Raw genomic sequence first — 16180 nt, forward strand, 5'->3', positions numbered from 1 at the left:
GAGCAAAGGCTCTCATCCTTGAGGGTCAGACACTTGTTTCTGGTGGCAGACTGCCAGAAACCAGTCAGCCAACACACCAAGGGCTAGTGGGTTTTCAGCGGCTACCTTTAAGGTGCCCTCTGGGTGCATGTACTAATAAATCCAGCACTGGAATTAGTGCGGGAATATTAATATGAGATGTTTGATACCAACCATCCCTTTCTTCAGTAAAACCATCATGTAGCTGGGGGACTCATTTTCACCAGTGTCCAGTACATGTGTTTAAGATGGCTTCCCTGGCCACTTGTACTGGCAGTATTGGAATAGACAAGCACAGGGGTATACCTGCTCATGCAGGTATACCCTCACATGTAATATTGAGTACCCTGTCTTAGGGCTGTCATGCCTGCTGTAGGGGTGACTTACAAATATTACATGCAGTGTTAGGGTACACAGGGATGTGTGTCATGTTGTGTTTTCACTTTTGTCTACACCAAAACATGCAGCCTGCAGTATTGCAAGTGTTTGGTAAGGGGTCCATTACAGTGGCACAATTTGTGCTGCAGCCCTTAGGGACCCTCCTTAGTATCTCAGGCCCTAGATACCAAGGGTACCATTTACTAGGGACTTACAGAGAGTGATAAAGGTGTTGCCAATTGGGGGAAACAATTGCACAGTTTTTGGGAAAGGGTTTTTGGTACTGAGGACCTGGTTAGCAGGGACCCAGTGCACTTCCAGTCAAATACCAGGCAAAAAGTAGCAGGGACGATGTCAAAAAGGGGCACTTTCCTACATAGGTTTTGACACAGGACTAGCCATGAAGTTCACTGTTTTGTAGCACAGTAATCAGCTGGTTTCAATGTTACCCATCTCAGGGGGATATGTACTAGGAAGTGCAGAAGAGAGGTGTTACCCTTCCTGGCTTAATGCCTCTCTCCTCCACTTCTGAAACAAAAGGCTGCACCATATTTACAAGGATGTGGTGCAGACTTGCACTTCCCCCCGCGATGCCGCTAAGTTCGGCAACTTAGCGCCAACACAAGCACCCTTGCGCCAGAGTGCAAGGGTGTCTGCATGCAGGGGAGGACTGTTTATGTGTCCCTTCCTGCACAAAAGCAATCCTAGAAATGCCATTCTGTAACTTTCGTGCATGCTGCTTCATGCAGCACACATGAAAGTGACTAAATGGCTTTTTATTTAAAGTGTGTTTATGTACAAGAAGGGACACCTTCCTATACATAAACAAAAAAATTGCATTTTGCTTATTCCATGTGTGATGTACAAAGCAGCACACATGAAAAAAGCAAAAACGAGAAGAAATAATGCATTTCTCCTTGTTTCGCCAATGGGGGCAGCGTCAAAATGAATGGGTGTTGCAGTGGAAAGCCCACCGCAACATCCACTGCCCATCTTTTTCACACTAACCATAGCGTGAAAGGGAGCCGTATGTACAAGGCAGAGTTAAGCCACTTTTATTGGCTTAACGCTGCCTTGTACATAAGGCGCAGTCCCTATCGCCACCACAACGTCAATATAGGTGACGTTGTGGTGGCGATAGGGGCTTGTACATATGCCCCTCAATGTCGATAATTTCATCCATCTCAGAAGGTTGATGGGCTGAATCCACTAGAAGTCAAACCTATAGTATTCAGGCTGCACTGAGCACTCAGCCAATAGGGCTTCTCATTTTATGAAATCAAGGCAGTGTTTTGATTTTGCGTTCACATACATATATAGTGGTCTGTATCCAGACATAAAAACACTTAAATTCAAACATAGACATAATGGCATCTTGTTACTTCTATTCAATATTTAAAAAAAATCCTTAATACAGTTTGAAATACCTAGCCTAAAAACTATGTAACACCAGCCAGATTGGTTTATATTTTAATGCTTGATATCAACAAATGTCTCTGAAATGGGTAATAAGTGTATAATCCCGTCTGACTGGTGGGTACAGCATTTTGGACAGATTTTCAGTGGCACTAACATTGGAGAATCCGAGGCTCATGTGAAAGGTGGTCCATCAGGTATACCTCTCCACTTTAGCTTAGATGAGGTCCAAAAGACAATCATTTCTACATCTGGTGGTAAAGCCCCAGGCCTGGACGGGGTTCCGGTAAATCTTTATAAGGCTGATCCCAAGGTTTAGGCCAAGATTTTAACTCACGTTTTTAATGCAGCGTGTTTACGTGGTTTCCCATCTTCATGGGCAATGGCAGTCATTAGCCCCATTTTCAAAAAGGAGCAAGGGATTATCCCGCATGTTACAAACCAATCTCCCTTTTAGATTCTGCTGCTAAGATTTTGTGTAAAGGGATACTGAAACGCATAACTGTGTGGCTTGACCACTTAAATGTTATTTCTGGTCTACAATATGGTATTAGGCAGGGAAAAGGGACCTTGGATCAATGTCTTAACCTACATTTAGTGATTAGAAAATATACCCTTGCTAAAAAGGGAACGTTGCACTTAGATTTATGGATTTGACCGAAGCCTTTGACTGTGTAAACAGGTCTAAGCTATGGCTGATTTTAAGTAACCTGGGCCAAGATGCAGAGCTGGTGGCTTCCTTATGTACAGCCCACGAAAACACTGTGGCCACAGTTAGATATAAAAGGGATGGCGGTCTGACGGATACCTGGGTGGTGAAAAAGGGGGTCGATCATCTTAGCCCTTCTGTTGTTTACATTGTACATAAATAAGTTAGGGGACTTCCTAATCTCAAGATGCAATGCTATCCCCATGGTTGGTACCAAGATGATACCTGCTCTCCTTTATGCAGATGATGTGGTCCTACTGGCCAGGACCACATTCAATCACTTTTAGATGATTTTATAGCTTTTATGGATTCCCTAGACCTTACCACACATTTTACGAAATCGCACACTATGGGGTCGATTCCGATCAGGGAAAAAGCGCTCTGAATCGTCGTACGGAGCGTTTTTTCCCTGTACAAATCGTACCTGTAAACGTCCCGTACGTACGACGAAGTACGATTCGTACCAGGAGCCGTACTCCGTACGAGTCGTACAAGACACCGTACGACTCTAATCTCCGTACGATTCTCCCTCGGAACCCGCTGTACACGACATCTGTACGGTTCGCAGCTGGTTTTTATGACCCAGCAAGTACGATACGTGTCGGGTACGCACCGTACGACCCTTTTTCTACGGGAGCTGAAAACAGCCGTCAAAAGCAGAGTTCGTGCCGAAACAGGTACGGAACAGCCCCCCGGGTACGGTGCGTACCCCCCATGATCGCAGGGGTACGCACCGTACCCCTGCGATATTGGGGTATACGAGCCGTTCCCCCATTGTACGATCGGTGTACGAGCCGTACCCCCATTGTACGATTGGTGTACGGGCCGCACCCCTATTGTACGATCGGTGTACGAGCCGTACCCCCATTGTACGATCGGTGTACGAGCCATACGATCGGTGTACGAGCCGTACCCCCATTGTACGATCGGTGTATGAGCTGTACCTCCATTGTACGATCAGCGTACGAGCCGTACCCCATGTCCGATCGGCGTACGAGCCGTACCCCCATTGTACGATCGGTGTACGAGCCGTACCCCCATTCGTACAATGGGGGTACGGCTCGTACACCGATCGTACATGGGGTACGGCTCGTACACCGATCGTACAATGTGGGTACAGCTCGTACACCGATCGTACAATGGGGGTTCGGCTCGTACACCGATTGTACATGGGATACGGCTTGTACACCAATCGTACATGGGGTACGGCTCATACACCGATCGTACAATGGGGGTACGGCTCGTACACCGATCGTGCAATGGGGGTGCGGCTCGTACACCGATCGTACAATGGGGTGCAGCTCGTACACCCCATGATCGCAGGGGTACGGTGCGTACCCCTGCGATTATGGGGGGTACGGACCATACGGTGTGTATGTGTTTGTGTGCTTTTCCGTACGACTCACCCTTACCTGACGTGGACCGTACGAATCGCGTCCTCATACCCCGGTCCGGATCGTACTCGTCGGGTCGTACGGCATGTGTACGAGTCGTACGGTATGTGTACGAGTCGTACGGTTCACGGTTTCAGCCTTGCAATACGTACGGATCGCGACGATTCGGACGGATTCACGGAATACAGATCGTAGTTCGCGACTCGGATGGACGGGTACGATTCGTACGGAGAGGGCTCCGGATACAAATCGTACGGACAGGTTTTTTTCCCGAATCGGAATCGACCCCCTTGTCTATAGGCCTCCGTAGGGGGTAGAATTAACCAAAGTCCCGACTTTCCCTTATTTAGGGGTACATTTTGATGAGCATGGGTCTTGGCGTGCTCAAATCACACAAAAAATGAATACCCTTACTAGAGCGACAGGGGCTACTTTAAATTTTGCCAAAAGATTAGGGTCAAAACCGTTTCCTGCTCTGTAGAAGATTCATAAAGAAAAGTGCATCCCCATGACTACCTACAGAAGTGATGTCTGGGGTTAGAAGGATGGAAAGTATATCCAGATGGCAGAGAACAAGTTCAATTGTGGTGTGGGTCACGCACTCCTCCTTGTATACGAGTTGATAAAGCTGTGGTGTGCCTCAAAGATATCACCCCCTGACAAGAAGTTGTTGCAATCAATATATGGTCAGTGGCACTTAAGGTAAGTGCCAACTCCTTGAGCACAACCTATCAATGTCAAAAATTATGATTTAAACCAAAGTTGCATCAAATGTTGTTTATGTTTAATTCACATGATTTAAATGCCATTCATTGTACGATTTCATTCCAATGTTTTATCTGTTGAATCCGTTATCATATATGCATAATGCCACCATTTCCCGATGCATTTCGGACCAACGGTCCTTCGTCAGGGGAATCCTGAAAAAACAATAATTCAATCTAAGTATTGTTCCCCGAGGTCCAATCCAAATATTTAAATACATATAGGTGCAAAATGAATGAATTGGTTAAACAATGCTAGAACGTTACAGTAATAGCGTATCAAGAAAAGTCGCGGTGTGCGGTTACCAAAGGTTTCTATTCCCATTGATACGTGAATGCCTTGGTGATTTACGATTTGTCAAACGACTCTACCGAGCCCCATGTCATTATAAAAGACGCTCTAACTGCTCACCAAGAAATCAACCACATTCAAACCCTGTGTTCGGTGTTTGTAAAAATAATACCCAACGGTGATATAAACATGCAAATAAAGGGAGTTCGATAACTTACGAGAAAAGTAGAGTAAGAACCCGCGTCCCACTCGTGTGCCCTTCGCCGGTAAATGCAAACAAAGTTTTTCGTGAAAACGGAAGTATATAAAATGGAACCGAACACAGGGTTTGAATGTGGTTGATTTCTTGGTGAGCAGTTAGAGCGTCTTTTATAATGACACGGGGCTCGGTAGAGTCGTTTGACAAATCGTAAATCACCAAGGCATTCACGTATCAATGGGAATAGAAACCTTTGGTAACCGCACACCGCGACTTTTCTTGATACGCTATTACTGTAACGTTCTAGCATTGTTTAACCAATTCATTCATTTTGCACCTATATGTATTTAAATATTTGAATTGGACCTCGGGGAACAATACTTAGATTGAATTATTGTTTTTTCAGGATTCCCCTGACGAAGGACCGTTGGTCCGAAATGCATCGGGAAATGGTGGCATTATGCATATATGATAACGGATTCAACAGATAAAACATTGGAATGAAATCGTACAATGAATGGCATTTAAATCATGTGAATTAAACATGAACAACATTTGATGCAACTTTGGTTTAAATCATAATTTTTGACATTGATAGGTTGTGCTCAAGGAGTTGGCACTTACCTTAAGTGCCACTGACCATATAGAGAACAAGTTCATGCATAAGCTTCTGGCCAGCCCGCACACTACCCCGGCTTTTATATTACATTACATGAAGAATTAGGCCTGGGCTACATTTCAGATCTGATAGCGGTAGCCCCTTTGTTGCGCTGGTTGAGAATATGGGCCTGCCCGACAATCAACTTAAAGCAAATCTATATAAACACTGACTGTGTAGCACTGGAGGGGGCAAAGTACATCCCTTTGTTAAAATATGTAAGGGATTTGTCAAACTGGCTTGGCTGCCCTAACTTGTACTTGAGCCCCAAACCTTTAAGTAAATCAGCTTAATAAACAACAGTTCCTGGATAAACTGCAAGGTCTCAGAGAGGAAACAGAGGTAGTGAAACCCACTGTGAGAAGGCACATCACACTCTCCCTGAGCAAGCAAGCCCAACAGTACTTACTCGCGGTTAGTAATGCTTTTTGATTTGTTCTGACGATATTCCAGCTGTCCTTGGTCCCTTGGCTTTTGGCGGTTCCACTAGTTTTTTACAAAACCTGGTACTCTTAAACCCTGTCCCTGTGATAACTTATCAGAGCAAGATACTCTACATTTTATTTTCTTCTATGATTTTTACCATCCATTGCATAAAATGTATACTTGGCTGCTCAGAGATCGCCACTTTACCCAAGTTAGGCCTGCCTTCCTGTATCTGCAAATGTTATCCCAGTCCTATGGTCGGTTTCTGTGTTGCAATTTTTTTTAACAGGAGCTACCAGGCACAGGTAAAAGATGTTTCTATAACAATCCAGCTTGGCGCAAAAGGCCGTAAATGCACCTTTCGATATCTTGTCATTGAACTTGGCCTCTAGCACTTTTGCACTTTATAAATGTATTTTGTGTTATTAAAAAAAACTGAATCCTGTTTTCGCACTGATATAAGGGATGTTTCTTTTTTATCTTTTTATAGCTGACCAATGTTTTTTTTTTAAGTCTGAATCCATGTTGATGAAATGAATGCTCTTTTTTAACATGTTGACTTTTATGGCTTTCAGTTGCCGAATAAAGTAACTTTTGACTTGACTTAAGTGTTTGAAAGCAGGGGGTGTGAAACTTTTGTCAGAAATGAAAACAACAAGGGGCTTTTTTACAAGACCCTTGTGCCACTTTTGCGTCATTTTTAACATGGGAAAAGTGACGCAAAAGTGGCGCAAGGGGCTTGTAAATCTGCCCCCGACTTTTTATGCAGCCAGAAGGCCAACAGGCAGAGGGCGAAGCTCTTTTACTTCTTAGACGAACACACCCACTAAATGGGCTTTACTACAGTCTTCAACCACAGACATTTCCCTCCTGGTGATCTTGCTTCTTGCACCACTAACCTGTCTGCTGGACAACTGCTGTTAAGTTGTGGGCCCTAGGCCCACATACTGCAGGAAGGAAGACACAGACACTTGTATATGGTACTGGAAAACTAGCCGAGAGCACGTGCACTTGGGCTCTTTTATTTGCGGGGTCACCTGACTGGTGACGCCCGTGTTGGATGGGTGAGGGGGTGTGTGTGTGGGCCAGCCCTCGGGGGAGTGGTTGACAGAAACACTAGACTTTGTCCAGCAGGACACAACAACTGCAATGTGTTCCACAGAGGGCTCTTAGCCAGGTCTTTTTCCAGCTTGCAGAGATTCTTGCTGAGATTCTAGAAACATCTAGCAAGCATGTCTATTGCATGACCTCACCATACACAAAACCGTTCCACTGTAGGGGCAAAATTAACGCCCAGTCGGGAAGAAAACGCCAATAAAGTTTTGAACCTTATTAGGTCTGTATCGCGTGGTGGGGGTGCAAATTCTGCATCCCTGGAGTTAACAATATCAAAGTCTCATTATAGCCGGGTGTGTGGTGTTTATGCACACACTGTAGTTCCCGAGGAGGCTGGTTATGCTGCTCAGGATCGCCTATGGCCAGTTGGAACCTGAACCTCTCAGCCAGTGACGCACCTACTATCATAGCCGTGCTCTGCATCACACGCTCTGCAGTGGCTGCTATGGCACAGGAACACTGTCCATAAAATCAAATAAAAAATGACATGTATTCTGTTTAGTGCCTCATCTGTCTTAGAGCACCAGCTTAACATCATACTATTGCCTATACAAAATTGAAACACTGGTGCTGGATCACGACCTTTCGTAGGAGACACATATACGCTTAGACAACAATGAGGACTAAGTCGGCACAGTCGGTCATTATTTTCTATCATAAACCTTACCTACTAATTTATTTTTTAATGGCTACTGACTGAGAATGAACAGCATTTAATACCGTGTAAATAAGGTATCAATACATCTAGTAACAATACAAATTACCGACGTTACGCCTGAATAATATCACAAAAACCACGTCTGTTTAATAGTTTTACAAATACCTTAAGCCACATGAGTGAGGCAAATCCCTCCGCGACAATACTACAAACCACTCCGAGCTTTGTCTCCCGCGTGCAACTCTCGTGACAATGTTCTAACCAGATGCATTCCTTTTGTTGAAGAGATGTTTCCATAAATTATTACACTGCATAAGAGTGTTTAAATGTTTTATAGTGTTGCGAGGCGCACTTGTCTGGCTGTCAGTGATAAAGGATCAGAGGATGCTCCTCTCGCTTTCCTTCTTTTTCTTCCGTGTTTTGCCGTTCGTCACTGGGGACCATTTCAAGGACACCTTCCATAGAATCCATTGAAGTTTATTTCATTGTCTGTGCAAAGAATGCTCCATTCAAATCACAGACCGCTCAACAGAATTCATCAAACTATACAACAATGCAGGGGAAAAACTCCAAATGAGAGGGGAGCAGCAGCCAATTTACACTTCAAGCGCTAAGGTCTTCAGAAGTGACAACTCAATGCCATACATTATAAAACACCCTCTCACAGAAATGTCAACTTACAATTAGCTATTTGCACTTATACGATGGAATATAAATGTGCTGTACATACGGGATATACAGGGCCAAGGTTGTTGTATACATTATTGTGAGGTATTATTAGTTTGTTCGTTTTTGTGAAATATTGATTTTTTGTCGGAAAAAAAATTAAGGGGCCCCGGCAGTGTTGACTACGTTTTGAGTCTGGCCCATTACAAGATGGCCGACCATAGCTGGAGTTGTTTCGGGGCTTGCAATACCTGACTACATCAGAGAAGCTGGGGCAATATTATCAAGAAAGGGCGATACATTATCGCTGCTTTTATAGGCATGAAACTGCCGCTAAAGCGGCGACAATGGGCTTGATAATATGCCCTTGTGAATTCCCATAGAAGCCCAGGTTCTGGTGTTAACCAGGGCTTCTATGGGAATTCACAAGGGCATATTATTATTATCAAGCCCATTATCACCGCTTTAGCGGCAGTTTCCTGCCGATAAAAGCAGCGATAATGTATCGCCCTTTCTTGATAATATGGCCCTCGCTTAGCTACCTTTTCATATTGATTATCGACCCTCTCGAGATCAGATCAACACACTTAAACCCTATCCGTTAGGACTCAAGTCTTCTTGCTTTGGGGAAACTGCTGTTCTGGCTCTACTACAGCTCCAGGCCTGGAGTAGAGGTATACAATAATGTTATATGTCATACATCTTTTTAGCTGTTACATATATATGTATTTTCAGGCGGGAAGTTCCAACTTGGTTAGTAAAGCCCGCTTCCGGACCAGGATATCTGAACAAAATGGGAGAGATTCACTGAAACTGGTGCATGAGCAGGTGTGACATTCTCTTATAGAACTCCAGGCTTACACCTGCGATTCAGGAGTTAGACAGTAACTCCCAATCTTTATTGGCCCAGTGTACACAGAATTAGCTGCTCAAAGAGGACTGAAATCGACTACTTCGGCCTTTCTTACAGAAAGGATGCATATTCTTGGCTTCTGCCAGCATATATCGTCAATGAGGGTCCTGAAGATAGCCTGGTGCAGGTCACCCAATACCGGGAAAAAAACCACACTGGCGTATTTACAATAAACTGGGGGACAGCGGTGTTACCCCAAAATTGGTAACACCGCTCTCTGACAGTTTAAAAATGCAGGGTTGTGCTGTATTTACAAAAATAGGGCGCACCCATACATTTTCCCTAGCGCTAAAAATGCTGCCTAGCGCCATTGCAGGCACACTAGCACCATTTGCTAGGGAGCCTGTGCTTTAGAGGCGATTGTTTAGGTGTAGGAAGGGACACCTTCTGTCACATAAACAAACTTAAAAGCCGATTTGCTATATCCATGTGCGCTGTAGAATGCAGCACACATTGAAAGAGCAATATACAAGGAGGATTAAAGAAATTCTCCTCGTATCGCCTGTTTAAGACCAGGTATTTCTGGTCTTATTTTTGGGGCAGTGCCAAAAAGCAATGGGTGTTGTGTCCACTGCAACACTCATTGCATACTCTTTTCACTCTAAGAACTGAGTGAATAGGGGTATTATTTACAAGGCGGCCTTCAGCCACGTTAAGTGGCTTAGAGCCACCTTGTAAATAAGTCAAAGGAGTTAACCCCACAAGAAGGTTGTAAAAAGTGGCATTCTGGTGGCGTTAACTCCTTGTAAATATGCCCCTCTGTTGTGCAGTGCATTTTGTTACCTCCATAAGTCAGCATACATGCTGCAAGACAGAGGAAAAGAAAACCAACAGCAGCAGCTCTGTGCTACTCTCTATATGAGTGCAGTCCTTTCCCCAGCCTTTTAGGGGTCCACCAAGGCCCTCAAGAGAGTGGTAGAATAAAAATCAGGTCTGCACTCACCCTCTTGAGGGCCTTCATAGTTATCCTAGGTGCCAGTAAAAAACAGCACCTGCATAGATACGGACAGCACAGTTCCTTCTGCACTGCTGAACAGAAGTGGTGGCTGAAGTGTTTCTGTGAGGGCTTCCACAGCAGTAGCGGCTCCTGGTGAGAGTGCTACCGGGCGGTGACGTGGGGCAGGGGAGGGGCAGGGTTGGGGGTAGTAAACACCGGAATATGGATGAATGCAGGTAAGTTGCAATTAAATCAATAAAACAACTTCTGTTGCGTGCACTGCATCACCAGATGTGATGCAGCGCGCACAACAATATTCTACATTCTAGATAAGATAATATTAGAGATGGGTGAGTCGCTAACATCTCGAGCATGGCTGGAGGTGGATGTCTGGCTCTGCCCATGGTTCTCTAGCTGCCTCCAACCAAAATTGATCTGAGCTTGCTTGTGGTCTCTGTCTTTACTTCTCTCCTTACTCTAGCACACTCTCACGATATTTGTTAGACCCTCTAAATGCAATGGGGAGGGGCAAGCCAAAGCTGAAGGCCATTTGCATATCATAAAGGTGTACCGCACACAGCGGGGGCTGCTCCATTAGAGCAGAGGCGCGCCGCCCCCCCTGCCACCACCAGCAAATAAAACGATAATAACACAGGTTTTAAAGCTGTTTTTATTATCATTGTATTTTGATCCCCAGGGTTCTGATGAGTCTTGGGGGCGAATCCAGGGGATGACAGTGCTGGTGGGAGAGTGTTGGGCTCTCCCTTCACTGTGCATGAGGGTTTGACCGGCCGTCTCAGGCCAGCCAAACCTTCATGTGCAGTGAAGCTTGGTTGCTGGGGTTGGAGAGAGCAGGCACAGGCTCTCAGTCTGCTTTCATGCAACATCAGGATTGGCCCAGTTCATTCTGGGAGCCTGTGCCCAGAGGTTGAGCAGAGGAGCGCGATGCGGCAAGCCGCTTCATTGCTCAGGCAAAGGGAGCTGTCTTTGGTGATAATGTACCAAGATAGCGTCAACAAGAGTGAATAGAGGTCTTTTCTGCCAAAGACAGCTCCCTTGTTTTTATCTTGTCAAGGAAACTTCCTCATTAATAAATCTCTCCCCGCTACCCCTTTGTCGATTTTAATAACCTGTAAATACCTATAATCCCCTTCCTTTGCATTCATCAAATGGCTAGGATAAAAAGATCTCTGATAAGAGCCCCATATTAGGGGCCCATTGGGCATGGCTGCACTAATCTAACAAGGATTAGCCCATGATGAAACATGACACCCTTTTGGGTGTGTGAGGGTATTCATATCTGATCATCTGAACCACCCCCAACACTTTTGGTCAACTAGACAGATCTCCATGCCAGCCTTCTCCCTTCCGCTTCCTTCCCCTTGGGAACTGCATTATTCTGTGTGATAGACTGTCCAATTGGGAGTCTGGATGCTTGACTTGTTTAATCTTCCCCCCCTTGATTTATTGTACAATTATTTTGTGCCAAAAGTGAATTTATATCCAAAATGGAGACGTGTATGCTTTTTGAGATAAAAGAACATAACCTAAAATGCCAAAATGGCATTTATCTATTCATTTGCAATTTTGCAACTTTTTGGGCGTTTGTGTGACTCCCATAATGACTTTCATACAAATTTAGCAATGAGAATGTGTAAACGGAAAACATTAAGTTAACTTATGTGTTAACAATTTGTTTTTCAATCATGGAGTAAGGTTGGCCAGTCAACCATAGAAGACGTGTTGATACGGAAACAACACTTTTCCAGATATAAAAAACCTGTGAGATGATATATGTTACTTGACAAACCTCAGCCAAATCCCCTTCAACTACTCTTATGAGATGGGCGAAATTGTATTTATTTAAGAAACAAGCATTGGTAAAAAATTGTTCTGGCTTTAATGCATAAATTCATGTAAACATTGGCATTCATAAATGGTGTGTAGATCAGTTGCATGCACAGATGCTGTTTATCAGATTAAAGACTGTCCTATTGGATTTGCCAATAATAGAAAAAATAGTTTAAAAAAAAGGATTGCGTTCTGTTTATAATATAATTGGGAGGTAAATTATTGTATGTGACACACAGTGGCCTGATTGAAAATGTACTTTTCAAGTGTAAAATTGTCCCTCATCCAGCACTTCATGGAAGGGGGAATCATACACCAGATAGCCAATAGCATTCAGCGAGTGTGTGGAGCCAAAGCCTATTCTATATATATTTTAAAGACTTGGGAGCATATTTGTTGCACAGCACAGCAAGTCACCTTGCTGCGCTGCCCTGCCTCACAGGGAAAGGAAGGATCATGTCGTATTTATTTAATACGGCGCATTCCTGTCCTTTCCCCCTTGTGCAGGTGCTATTTTGGCAGCTAAGCAGCAACAAAGGCACCCTTGCATCATGGTAGAAGTAAGCCTGTGTTGTAGGCAGGATTGTTATTGTGGAGGAAGGGGCACCTTCCTTCACAAAAACAATCTGGAGAGACTTTTTTTCTCTTTCTATGTGTGCTGCAGAATGCAGCATACATAGAAAGAGGGAAAAAGAAGGAGAGATAAACATATTTCTTTTTGTTACGCCACTCCTGGGGAGGCATATCTTTCTAGCCCATTCCCAGATTTCCCATGTTTGGTGAATCTGGAAATGTGTCAAAAATCATGGAAGTTGTGTGGGAACACACACATAACGCCCATGGAACGTCTCGCTGGCACAGATAAAAGCGATGCAAATGTTACTGCAGATTTATGAAGCAATTTAAAGCCACGCAATGTGGCTTTGAGTGGCGTCATACATCTGACTTAGAGGTTTGCTTCACGCATGTACCACGTTGGGTGGCGCAATCGTGACGGAAACCTCTTATAACTTTGCTACTTGGTACCCAAAGATCTAGAGAGCACTGCACTTTCAAGCCAGACTATAAAGTACATAGGGGCCTCATTTATGAGGCTGTGCAGCACTTTTACGCCACTAGTGCATCACTTTTTGTGACGCACCAGTGGGGTAAGAAATGCGCCTTGTTGCACCATATTTACAAAGTGACGCATCTAGGCAGATGCGTCACTTTGTAAACCCCTGTGCCACATTATAACTGCGCCAGGTATAATATATGCAATGGGGGCGTTTTCACACAAGAAAAGGGTCATGGAAGTGACGCAGTGAAATCTATAAGATTTCACTGCGCCATTTCTTGGCAGCTAATGCGTCAAAATCTTATGCCTGCTTCATGGCAGGCTTAAGACTGACGCAGGCAAGTACACATTGCTGGAGTTGCGTCACTTTTGTGACACACTCCAGCACTGCGTCACTTTTGCGCCTTCAGATGCGTCAGAAATACTGATGTATCTGTAACTCCTTGCAACATGATGCGTCATATTATAAATATGACACATCAATCATGACCCATGGAGTGAGCACTGAGAAGTGACGCCTTGCTGCTTTCACGCAGCGATGCGTCATTTCTCATAAATGAGGCCCATAGAATGTACTCTCTTATCAGCGTTCCAATGATAACATGTAATTTTAATCGTGGAGAAGTGAAAATGTTTTAATAGCAGCTGAACTTCCCGATGGGAGCCCTCTGCACTACCTACTTTGTTGACAGACTGAGAACAGCCGGAGAGAGTGTGCCACCTGATATTAAACAAACAAGCAACACGACTTACTTCTGCACATTTCTCACCCAACAGAACTGCCAGAGAAAATTAAATAAAAGCAGCTACTGGGCAAGGTACAACGCATTAGATGCAAAAATGTGACACTAACTAACAACCTGCTCTTTATTTAAGGGAGCCTTGCTAAAAGTGTGAAACATCGCACTTTCAAGGCACATACTTTCTCTTCAAACATTCTGTCAAGTAATTTTCTGCAAGCAGGAGAAAAACACATTTAAAATCAAAACATTTGTTATTCTCGCTCAAGTATTCCGAGCACATAATGCCTTGATCCGTTCTAAAAGAATTTTGTTTGCAAAGTTCTGATGAGAGTCATTCTTGCTGACAGGGGTTACTGTGAGAGCGGATTATCGCATGCCTAGTGAAGTGCGAGGAAGCTTGGCGTTATCCACACTTCAAAGGTTGCGCAATTTTCTGCACAATATCCCTGATAATCCCCCTGCTCTCCGTGCCCAAATGAGTCCGGCCATTTCATAGGCAGACAAGCGTCTGGGTATGCCAGGGGGAGTCACGGAGGTGGTAGCAAGGGAGCTTTGCGTTGCTGGCAGAAGTTTTGCACTCGCTTCATGTTACACTAAAGCAGTCCCAGCTCCCAGTCAGAAGGAATAGACTGCCATGGAATTAAAGGCTCTGTTCACTCAAGGGTGTCTGCAGCAGTAATCAGCGAATCTCCAAGTTTCAATAGATTCTGGTAGCAGAACCCCAGAGAGCTAGAAGGCACGTTTATTTTGTATGTGTTTTTTTTTATTTTCATTGTAATTATTTTTTACAGCGCAAACCAAGTCTAAACAGCATTGCAGTGTTGTACTTGGTTAAGGGTGGGGGGCCAGGAGAGTAGACAAGAGAAGTAAACAGTTCCAGGTATAATCCATGGCCTTCTTTCTACTAAATTTGTATTAGTTGGCAAGGCAGGTTTGTTAGTGTCTGAATGTGACAAAGCCTGATGATTGAGTGTAGTTTTCAGATTTAAAAGAGTGCAGTTTGTATTCCAGCGAAAGCGTTAGCCTTCCACGTTTCCCATACAAAATGATGAGAAATGGAGTACAACTATTTTAAGGGTAATTCTGGAGTCGAAATAAAACCTGATATGGATAGAAGAGTTTTAACACGAAACACACAAAGGGTGATGGGGGCTGCTTGAAATAAATCTAACTACTGTCAATTATTCAGGGCAGCATTTAAATCCATAGCTCTTTTGCTCACTGCACCACCTCAGATTAGACCCAGCCAAATGCAAACCACTTTCGACCCTACTCCAATAGAGACAGTCCAAACTCAAAGCAACCCAAGTTGTTGTTGTTGTTATATGACTCTATTCGATAAAATATATCATAAAAGTGTATACAGATCATACATCTATATTAAAAAAAGGAGCAATATCGCATTGTCATACAGTACAAAAATAGAGAATATAGAAATACAGTAATTTTTTAAAAAACAATTAAAAAACCCATTAAAACATAGATTTTAAAAAGCATTACCACATCAATGGGAGACCTCAAAGAGCATAGGACATTGCAAGGGGTCCGTGGTCTACAACTAGTGCGCCTGCCGAAGCTTGGATCTAACCAGCCAGGCACATCCCAGGTATTTTGCTGTCCCACACACTACACTGGAAACAGTGGGGTCTGCTGTAAGAATGCGCAGTGCCTCCCTATGGTGCTTGGTCCCTAAATTGGAGCATACGGGTTTCAACCACTTCCGTCTCGCCTGGCCATACGCTGGGCAGGCAAAGAGGAAATGGGCGATGGATTCTATAGGGGAGGCACAGCCAGGGCAGCCTTCTTCCTTCTCACCCAAAGTTTTCCACCCCGCCGTGAAAGCTTTCAGAGGTAGTGTGCCAAGCCTAAATTTCAAGTACAATGCCCTATCTCTTGGGGATTCAATGAGGTCTAAGAAGGGTTCTATTTTAGGGGATGGCTTGGAGTCTAGAAACTTCTCCGTCAGGGAGCCATGCTTCAGGTTT

This window comes from Lissotriton helveticus, chromosome 5_1 (genome assembly GCF_964261635.1).
Source record: "Lissotriton helveticus chromosome 5_1, aLisHel1.1, whole genome shotgun sequence".
NCBI lineage: Eukaryota > Metazoa > Chordata > Amphibia > Caudata > Salamandridae > Lissotriton > Lissotriton helveticus.